Source organism: Mus pahari, unplaced genomic scaffold, assembly GCF_900095145.1.
Source record: "Mus pahari unplaced genomic scaffold, PAHARI_EIJ_v1.1 scaffold_9822_1, whole genome shotgun sequence".
NCBI classification, from domain to species: Eukaryota; Metazoa; Chordata; class Mammalia; order Rodentia; family Muridae; genus Mus; species Mus pahari.
Window position 1 is genome coordinate 4,181 of NW_018392532.1, and position 11,744 is coordinate 15,924.

General features: G+C 42.5%; 1 pseudogene; it reads right to left on the reverse strand.

The window, feature by feature from the left end:
- Positions 1–9,100: 9,100 nt before the first annotated feature.
- Positions 9,101–10,880, reverse strand: LOC110315077 (annotated as a pseudogene).
- Positions 10,881–11,744: the final 864 nt, after the last annotated feature.

The window sequence follows — 11,744 nt, forward strand, 5'->3', positions numbered from 1 at the left end:
CCTCTCCCTCTCCCTCTCCCTCTCCCTCTCCCCTCTCCTCCCTTAGGCTCCAGAGCTAACCGAGCTACACTCAGGGACCCCCATTCTGTTCTCAGCTCATCTGCAGTGTCCAGTTGTGTCTGGAATGCTGAGGATAACCTCCCATATGCGAACACACTGAGGAGACCATGCCATGTTGGCACACTAGGATGACAACTTGGCTAGTGTGCCATGATGATGTGAACCTGCCATGTGTGAACACAATAAAGACAATCTGCCATGTGTGAAAACACAGATGACAACCTGCCATGTGTTAACACACAGATGACAACCTGCCATGTGAGCCACACTTAAGAAAACCTGACATACTGACAACAAACTCCTATGTTTAAACACCCTGATAACAACCTGCCACATTTACCACATTGATGATAACCTGCCATGTGTACCACACTGATGGCAATCTGCCATTTGTGTCACCCTACTAGGAATGTGCAATGTGTCAAAAAACTAATGACAACCTGCCATGTGAGAAAACACAGAAGACAAAATGCCATGTGTTCCACAAAGATGACAACCTGCAATGTATGTCATGCACACTAATGACAACCTGACATGTGTTAACAAGTTGATGACAATGTGCCTTTTGTAGCACAATGACAGCTTGCCATATGTCCCACACTGATTGCAACCTGCCATGTTTGAAAACACTGATGCCAATCTGCCAAGTGTGAACACACTGATGAAAAGCTGCCATGTCTTAACACACATTACAACCTGCCATGTGTGCCACACTAAACACAACTTACCATGTGTGACACACTGATGACAACCTAACATATATGAACATACTGAAACAACCCACCCTGTGTGGCAAATCTATAATAGCCTACCACATGAGAATACACTGATGAAAATGAGCCATGTGTGACACACTGAAAACAGCATGCTATGTGGGACACACTGATGAGAACCGGTCATGTGTGAACATTCTGATGACAAACTGCCCTGTGTGTCACTCTGATGAGAAACCATGTGTGAACACAATGATGACAACCCTTCCTGTGTACCACAGTGATGACAATCTGACATATGTGAACACAATGATGACAACCTGCCATGTGTGCCACACTAATGACACCCTGCCATGTGTGAATATGCTGATGACAATATGCCATTGACGAAGAAACCAATGAAAGTCTGCCATGTTTTTGACACTGATTACAACCTGGCATATTTGAAAACACTAATGACAACTTTCCAGTGTGAACACATTGATGAAAACCTGCCATGTATGAAGAAACATAACAAATTTTGCAATGTGTGCCTTACTGAAGAAAAACTGCAATTTGTACCACACTGAAGACAAACTATCACATGTGAACACAGTGATAACAACTTGCCCTGTGTGCCACAGTGATGACAATCTGCCATTGTGAACATGCTGAAGACAACCTTCCATGTGTGAAAACATAGATTGCAACCTGCCATGTGTGAATACACAGATGACAATGTGCCATGTGAGCCACACTGATGAAAACCTGACCTTTGTTCCACATTGAAGGCAAACTGACGTGTTTAAACACATGGATAACAACCTTCTATGTTTGCCACACTGACTACAACCTGCTGTGTGGGAATACACTGAAGAAAACCTGCCATGTGAGCCAAACGGAGAACAACATTCCATATGTGAAAACACTGATGACAAGATGCCATGTGAGCACACTCTGATGAAAACTTAGCTACTGTGCCAAAATTATGTGAACCAGTCATGTGTGAACACACTGATGACAGTCTGCCATGTGTGAAAACACAGATGACAATCTGCCATGTGTAAACACACAGATGACAAACTCCCATGTGTGCCACAGTGATGAAAACCTGCCCTGTGTACCACACTGACTAAGGTCTGCTATGTTTAAACACACTGATAACAACCTGCCACATTTAATACACTGAGGAAGCCTGCCATTTGGGAACACACTGATAACCACATACCCTGTTTGGATACTCTAATGATAACCTTCTATGTTGAAGATACTGTTTAGCCATGTGTGCCACCCTGATAACTTCCTGTATGTGAACACACTGATGATACCATGCCATGTTGGCACACTCAGATGACAACTTGACTTATGTGCCATAATGATGTGAACCTGCCATGTGTGAACACACAGATGACAATCTCCCATGTGTAAAAACATAAATAAAAACCTAACCTATGTGACACACTGAAGACAAACTCCTATGTTTAAACACACTGATAACAACCTATCACATTTGCCACATTGATGATAATGACCTGCCATGTGTCCCACACTGATGGCAATCTGCCATTTTTGCCACCCTCCTAAGAACATGTGTTGTGTGAACAAAATAACCTACTATGTGAGAACACATTGATGACAAACTGCCATGTAGCCCACAGTGATGATAATCTGTCATGTTTTCCACTTTGATGACAACCTGACAGTTGTGGACAATCTGATGACAATGTGCCACTGGTGAACAAACCCATGACAGCCTGCCATGTGTCCCACATTGATTACAACCAGCCATGTTTGAAAACACTGTTTCCCTTGGAATATCCAAGACACATTATGGAAAACAGAAGAAAATCAAGAAGGATGAACATTTGTGGATACTTCATTCCTCCTTAGAATGAGGAACATAACTCCCATGAAAAATTATAGGTACAGCGACAAAGTTTGGAGCTGGGATGAAGGGATGGACTATCCAGAGAGGACCCCATTCGGAGTCCATCCCATCATCAGCCACCAAACCTAGATACTAATGCTCATGCTCATGCCGGCAAGATACTGCTGAAGGGTCCCTGATATTGTGGCCTCTTGGGAGGCTACGCCAGTGCCTGGTAAACACCGAAATGGATGATCACAGCCAGCTACTGGATGGAACACAGGGTCCCCAATGCAGGAACTAGAGAAAGTACCCAAGTACCTGAAGGGGGCTGCAACCCTGTAGGTGGAACAACAACAGGAACTAACTAGTACCCCCTGGGTTTGTGTTTCTAGCTGCATTTGTAGCAGAAGATGACCTAATCGGCCAACAGTGGGAATAGAGGCTCCTTGGTCTCCCAAACTCCATATGACCTAGCACAAGGCAAGGCCTGGGCCAAGTAGTGGGAGTGGGTGGGTAGGGGAACAGAGGTGGGGGGAGGGGTATGGGAATCTTTCGGGATAGCATTTGAAATGTAAATAAAGAAAATAATAATAAAAAAAAAATATTAAAATACACTGGGATAAATGAAAAAAAAAAAAAAAAAAAAATTTTTTTTTTGGAAAAAAAAAAAAAAAAAAAAAAAAGAAAACACTGTTTCCAACCTGCTAAGTGTGTACTAATTTATGAAAACCAGCCATGTGTGAATGCACATGAGAAATTACCATGTGTGCCACACTGAGCAGAGCCTGCCATGTGTAACACACAGATGACAACCTAACATGTATGAACACACTGAAACTGCCCTGATTTGTGACAAACTAACAACAGCCTACCATGTGGGATCATACTGATAATAATATGCCAGGTGTGCCACACTGAACACAATGTGCTATATGAGACACAATCATGACAACATGCCATATGTGAAGTCATTGATGACAAACTGTCCTGTGTGCCACTCTGATGACAACCAATATGTTTAAACATACTGAAATTAACTAGCTACATTTGCCACATTGAGAACAATGTGTCCTTTGGAACACACTGATAACCGCTTGCCTTGTTTGAACATACTTATGATAACCTGCCATTTGTGAAGACACTGAAGAAAAACTGCCATGTGTGCCAAACTGATGACAACCTACTATGTGTGACACATTGAGGATACCGGGCCTGTGTGGCACAGTAATGATAATCTGCCATGTATAAACACACTCAGAACAATCTGTCATCTGTAAACACACTAATGACAACATGCCATGTATGCCACACTGAACACAACATACCATTTGGAACACACTGGTCACAATATGCTATGTGTGAAGACACTGAAGTCAAACTGCCATGTGTGCTACATTGACGATAACCTACCATGCATAAAAACACTGAGTAGAATCTGCCATGTGTGAAAACACAGATGACAATATGCTATGTGTGAACACATAGATGACAACCTGTCATGTGGGCCACATTGATGAAAACCTGTCCTGGGTGCCACACTGATGACAACATTCTATGCTTAAACACACTGAAGTCAATCTGCCACATTTGCCATAATGATGGCAAGGTGCCATTTGGAAACACACTCATAACCACTTGTATTGTTTAAACACACTTATGATAACCTGCCATGTGGTAAGGCAATGAAGAAAATCTGCCATGTGTACCACACTGACAACAACTTACCCTGTGTGAAGACACTGATGACATGCGGGCCTGGGTACCAGAGGTTTTCCATGGAGATATCTGTCCAGGCCTGGTGCGAGGGTTCCAGTGAAGGGAAGTGAGTGCAGGCAGGGANACAAAGTCTCTGCCATGCCTTCCAGGTCGCTCAGTAACTCCAAGCTGCTCTGAACTGAGTCGGGTCAGGATGGGCCAACGAGAAGCCAGCTATCCAGTGAGGAGTGCAGTAGAACCTCAGGTGTCTCTTCAAGAGAGAAGATCTCTTCACAAGTGTTACATACAGCTCTTGAAACAAAAGACTCAGATGAATGAGTAGTTCTCACAAACCTTTAATTCTCTGGATGGATTTATAGACAGTTCTGGGGGTGATTCAGGGTTTGACAGCAGGTCCCTCTCATCGGCTTGGACTGAGAGTTTGGGGGGAACTTTATTTACATGTGGGAAGGCTTGGTGCAGTTTCTACATGACTGATAGACATGTGCCTTTCCTGTGAGGGCTATGAGAGCTGTAACTTCAACAGGAGCCAGGGGTATAGGAGACATGATCGAATGTCTTCCGTTTCACGTAAGTGGAAATTACCACCCATCAGGTCCCACTGGGGTTCAAGACCTAAGCTTGACTGGAGACCAGGATTCTGTGTTTAGCCCATTGCCCCACAATGACACATGCACTGTGTGTCATAGTGATGATCATCTGCCATGTGTGACCATATTGAAGAAAACCTGCATTGTGTACCACACTGAGGATATGCCTATGTGAACACACTGATGACAACATACCATGTGGTCATACTCGGGTGATAATTTGCCTAGTGTGCCATAATGAGGTGAACCTGCATTTGTGAACACATGGATAATAAATTGCAGGTGTGAAAACACATATGAGAACATGCCATGTATGAACACACATTTGACAATGCTAAGTGGGAACACACAGAAGACAACATGCCATGGATGCAGATTCTGATGACAACTTGTCTAGTGTGCCATAATGATGTGTCCTGTCATGTGTGAACACACAGAATACAATCTGCTATGTGTGAACACACTGAAGATAACCTACCATGTGGGCCAAACTGAGGATAACCTGCCATATGTGAACACCCTTAAGAAAGCATGCCATGCAGGCACACTTTGATGACAACTTGCCTACTGAACCATAAAATCATGCCATTTATGAACACAAAAATGACAATCTGCTATGTGTAAACACACAGATGACAACCTACCCTGTGTGTCACAGTGATGACAATGTATCTTGTGTGAACAAACTGAAGACAACCTACCATGTTTGCAACACTCAGGATAGCTTGCCATATGTTAACACACAAATGATGATGTGCCTTGTGGGCACACTCTGATGACAAGTTTCCTCATGTGCCATAATGGTGTGAACCTGCCATGTATGTATAAACTGATGACAATCTGTCATGTGTGAAAACACAGATGGCAACCTGTCGTGTGAACACACAGATGACAATGTTCTCTAGGTGAACACACAAATGACAACATGCCATGTGTGCCACACTGAAAAATACTTTTGCTGTATGCTACAATGATGACAACTTTCTAGGTTCAAACATAATGATAACAACCTGCCACATTTGCCACACTTTTGAAAAACTGTCACGTGGAAACACACTAATAACCACATGCCTTGTTTGAACACACTTATGATAACCTAATATGTGTGAAGGCACTGAAGACAAACAGCCATGTTTGTCACACTGATGACAGCCTACCATGTGTACACACTGATGAAAACCTGACATGTGTGAGCACACAGGTGACAATCTGTCATGTGTAGCACTCTGAAGACAATCTGACATTTGTGCTACATTCCTAAGAACCTGCAATGGGTGAACAAACTAATGGCAACCTGCCATGTGAGAACACACAGAAGACTAACTGCAGTGTTTCTCACACTGATGAAAAACCAGCCATGTGTGACACACTGATGACCCCTACCATGTGCGAACATGCTGATGACAATGTGCTATTTGTGAATGAAAGAATGACAGCATTTCACGTGTTCCACACTGATTTCAACCTGCCATGTTTGAAAACACTGTTGACTACCATTAAAGTGTGAACACACTGATGTAAACCTACCATATGTGAACACAGATGACAAACTGCCATTTGTGCCACACAGAATATAACCTGCCATATGTGACACATTGATAACAACCTAAAATGTGTGTGAGCACACTCTAAACAACCAGCCCTGTGTGACACAGTAGCAATTGCCTACTATGAGGGAACACAATGATGACAACTTGCCATGAATGCCACAATGAATAGAACATGCCACGTGTGCAACCCTGAGCACAACATGCCATGTGGGGAACACTGATGACAACCTGCCATTTTTGAAGACACCGATGACATACTGCCATGTGTGCCACACTGTTGAAAATCTACCATGTATGAACACACCAATGACCATCTGGCATTTGAGAAAACAAAGATGACAACCTACCATGTGTAACATGTAGATGACAACCTAATATGTGTGTAGACACAGAAGACAACCTAACTAGAGAGAACAATTAACAAAAACCTTCCATGTGTGCCACACTGACATCTTACCAAGTGTGCCATACATACAACAACCTGCTATGTGTGCCTCTCTGATGACAACCTACCTTTTGAAAAGACACTGATGAAAACCTGCCATGTGGGTACACACTGACAACAACTAGCCCAGTGTGCCATAATGTCAGCAACCTTCTGTGTGTGCCACACTGACCACAACCTGCTATGTGTGAACACATTGATAACAACCTGCCATGTATGCCACACCTATGACAAGTGGCCATATGGGAACACATCGATGAATACTGGCATTGTGTGAAAACAATGACAACCTGTCAAGTGGGTACACACTGATAGCAACATCCCAAGTGTACCACACTGATGATAACCTGCCATGTGTGAACACACTGATGATGACCTTCTATATGTTCCACAATGGTGACAACCTGCCATGTGTGAAAACACTGATGACAACCTACCATGTGTTAACACACTGATGACACCCTTCCATGTGTAAACAAACTGTTGACAATCTGCCATGTGTGAACATACTGAGCACACACTGCCATATGTGAACACAATGATGACAATTTGTCATGTGTGAAGCACTGATGAAAACCTGCCATGTGTGAATACACTGATAACCACTTGCCACGTATGCCAATCTGACAACAAACTGCAAAATGTGAACACACAGAAGAAAACCTGCCATGTTTGAACAAACTGATGACTTCTTACCATGTGTACCACACTGATGAACACCTGCCATGTGTGAAGAATCTTATGACAACTTGCCAAGTGTGATGCCACTGATGAAAACTTGCCAGGAATAAACATACTGATGACTGCATGCCATATGTAAAAACCTGAAGATCACAGCCCATGTGTGCCACACTGATAGCCAACTCCCATTTGTAAACACACTGGTGACAACTTGCCATGTGTGGAAACATTGATGATAAACTGCCATGGGTGCCACACTGAAGACAACCTGCCAGGTGTGAACACACTTGTGGGAACACACTGAAGACAACCTGCCTTGTTTGAACAAACTGAAGAAAATCTGGCATGTATGCCACACTGACCACAACTTGCCAAGTGTGCCATACTGACAACAACCTGCTATGTGTGCCTCAGAGACCACAGTCTGCTATGTGTGGACACACTGATAACAACCTGCCATGTATGCCAAACTGAGGACAAGTTGGCATATGGGAACACATTGATGAAAACCTGCAATGTGTGAACACACTAATGACAACCTGCCATATGTTCAACACTGGGGATAACCTACCAGGTGTGAAAACACTGATGACAATATACCATGTGTTAACACACAGATTACATCCTTCCTTGTGTAAATAAACCTGTTATGTTTGAACACACTGATGACACCCTGCCATACATGAACGCAACAATGACAACCTGACATGTGTGAGACACTGATGACAACCTGCCATGTATTATCACAATAATGACAACCTGTCATGTGTGAAACACTGATGACAACCTGCCAAGTGTGAACACACTGACCACAGCTACCATTGTGTGCCACAATGGCAATAACATGACTTGTGTGCCACACTGATGACAAAATGCCATCCTTGATCATACTGATAACAACTTGCCATGTGGGCACACACTGATGACAACCTGCCAAGTGTGCCAAATTGATGAAAACCTACTATGTGGGAACACACTTACAACTATGTGCCATATGTGAACAAACTGATGACAATGTGCCAATTTTGAATACAATGATGAAACCCTGCCATGTGTGAGCACACTGATGAAACCTGCCAAGTGTGACATACTAATGACAACCTGCTACGTGTGAACACTGATAACCTGCCATGTGTGCCACACTGACGAAAAGATGCCATATATGAACAAAATGATGACAGCCTGCCATGTGTGCAACAATGATGACACCCTACCATGTGTGAAGACATTGGTAACAACCTGTCATGTAGGCAAACACTGATGACAACCTGCCAAGTGTGCCATACCGATGACAACTTCCCATGTGTGAACACTCTGATAACCACTTGCAATGTGTAAACACACTGATCACTATGTGCCATAAGTAAACACAGTGATGAAAACCTGCCATGTGTGACCACACTGGTGACAACCTGCCATGTGTGAACACAGTGATCACAACCTGCCATGAGATCACACTGATGAAACCTGCCAAGCCGCTTTCCACAAACACAAATTCAGTCTATCTTTTCTTTCTGGACCAGTCTGGGAGCATTGACAAAATCTTTGCCATTGTAAAAAATAATAAAAAATGTTCCAATGCTTGCAACTCCACAGAAGAGGACATATGCTAGTATTTCTTCTGTCCAAGTGTCACCAGCCATGAGCAAACAGATGATGCACATTGAAAAGGCAACAACCATGATGATAGGCAATGCCAGGAATTTCCAGTCCCTTGGAACACTTAAAGGACTATGAGATTCTAATTCATCCACTGAATAATTTCCAAGAAATAAGTCTGTGGAATCTTGTCTAAATCCATCAGAAAAGTTTTTCTTGTAATACCGTAATAATGAGTTGAAGCCATCCATTAATAGTCCCAACTGAGTTCTTTTTCCAGTTCTTGTAAAGTCAGTCTTCAAGGCACCGGTTCCTGCATACTGTTTGGCACAAGCATTGGCATTATTGGCCCGGGCACTTTTGTAAATCTTCTCAAATTCATCTTGTTCTTCAAGTTTTTGTCCCACATGCAAAACTCCTAGTCTCTGCAGCTGTGCCTGAAGGGAACGTCGAGCTAATAAACTCTGTATCACATTCGTTCTGTCTAGACAATCCATGCAGTTGCTGTGGAAAACTCCTTCCTGGTTTGTCACCACCTTGCCAGCAGAGTCTACTAAAAAATAACTTAATTAATTCTGCATTTCTGCTACTTGATCCAATAAAATACTCAGTTGATCCCATCTCATATTTTATACTCCTATGGAAGTCAAAGGCAATATATCTGACCATCCCACTTCCCAAGGAGGACACCATGTTTGCAAATGATTGCTCAAGTGGTTTCTCTGATCCCTTGTGGTTCACCAGATTAATTATTACTTGTTTTCCATAAATAATTACTTGTGAATCAAACTGCCTCTGGAAACCATCCATGTGATTTGCTTCTTTGCTGATCTGTGGATGTGGTTTGTACTTTAGATTTGGTCTTTATGACCAGAAAATAGTTATTGATCCTCGAGTCTGTACAAATGAAGCCCTGTTCCCACTGTAGTGCACAATCTGTTCTGTTTCTACAAAGTTAGCTGCATGACCTTCAGAATCAATTCCTCTCACATAATAATGAACACCAGCTCTGAAACAACTCCTTCGGGAGATGAGAATCCAATCAAACTATTTTCCATTAATAAAACATGAGTGCATAGTAATAAAGCCATGCAACACAGGTAGAGCAAACCAATGGACCTCTGGCTGAGCGGACAGTTCTCTGAGCAGATGCCCATTCCATACAAACTGCTGATCTGCCCTTTCTAAGAGACTCATTTCTTAGAATTCTGGACTCCTGTTAGATAGTTGTTGCAAAGTATGAGTCAAGTCATATGTTGTTGAAAAGTAAAATCCATCCATACTCAAGACATGGTTTAGCATTGCTAGGAAAGTTTTAATATCTTGTAACTGAATATCAGTTAAGTGCAACATTGTCTTCTTATAAGAAAAAACATCAAAATCTGTGGTTTTCCAGAATACATGATTAAAAAATTCACCAACTTTCATCTTTTTGGTAATAACAACAAGATCATTACCTGCCACCAGATGGATTGTGCTCAGTATCCCAAATATTGGTCTTGTAACAGCAGAGGGGGGAACATCTTTTTTGACTGCAAGGGTGACCTCTGTGGACACTCGGTCAATGATGAGTACAGCATCTGCTCCATCATCACAAGCTTCCACATAAAACTTCTAAGGTGTAATATGCAGCTTCAGATGCTCGTAGGCTATGGCCGCCATCATGCACCTTCCTCCTCTTCGCTCCACCCACAGTGTACCCCGATGCCACACCGGCTCCGGTAAGACCGCTCCCCAGGTGCGGTGGCCAAGGAGCCTCGGTCTGGCCCCACCCCCTCCCAGGTCCACCTCTCCTAAAGTTTCCTTAATGAATGTGGCTACCCTTGCATTTGGAGCATAGATATTCAGAATTGAGAGTTGTCTTGGAAGATTTTCACTCTGATGAGTATAAAGTGTCCCTCCTTGTCTTTTTTGATAAATTTGGGTTGGAAGTCGATTTTATTCGATATTAGGATGGCTACTCCAGCTTGTTTCTTCGGACCATTTGCTGGAAAAAAATTGTTTTCCAACTTTTCACTCTGAGGTTGTGCCTGTCTTTTTCCCTGACATGGGTTTTCTGTAAGCAACAAAATGTTGGATCCTGTTTTTGTAGCCAGTCTGTCAGTCTATGTCTTTTACTGGAGAATTGAGTCCATTGATATTAAGAGGTATTAAGGAAAAGTAATTGTTGCTTCCTGTTATTTTGTTGTTATAGTTGGGATTCTGTTCTTGCAGCTATCTTCTTTTAGATTTGTTGAAGGATTACTTTCTTGCTTTTTCTAAGGTGTAATTTCCGATCTTGTGTGAGTGTTTTCCCTTTATTATCCTTTAAAGACTGGATTCATGGAAAGATATTGTGTGAATTTGGTGTTGTCATGGAATACTTTGGTTTCTCCATCTATGGTAATTGAGAGTTTTGTTGGGTATAGTAGCCTGGGCTAGCATTTGCGTTCTCTTAGGATATGTATAACATTTTTCCAGGATCTTCTGGTTCTCATAGTCTTTGGTGAGAAGTCTGGTGTAATTCTAATAGGTCTGTCTTTTTCCCTTACTGCTTTTAAT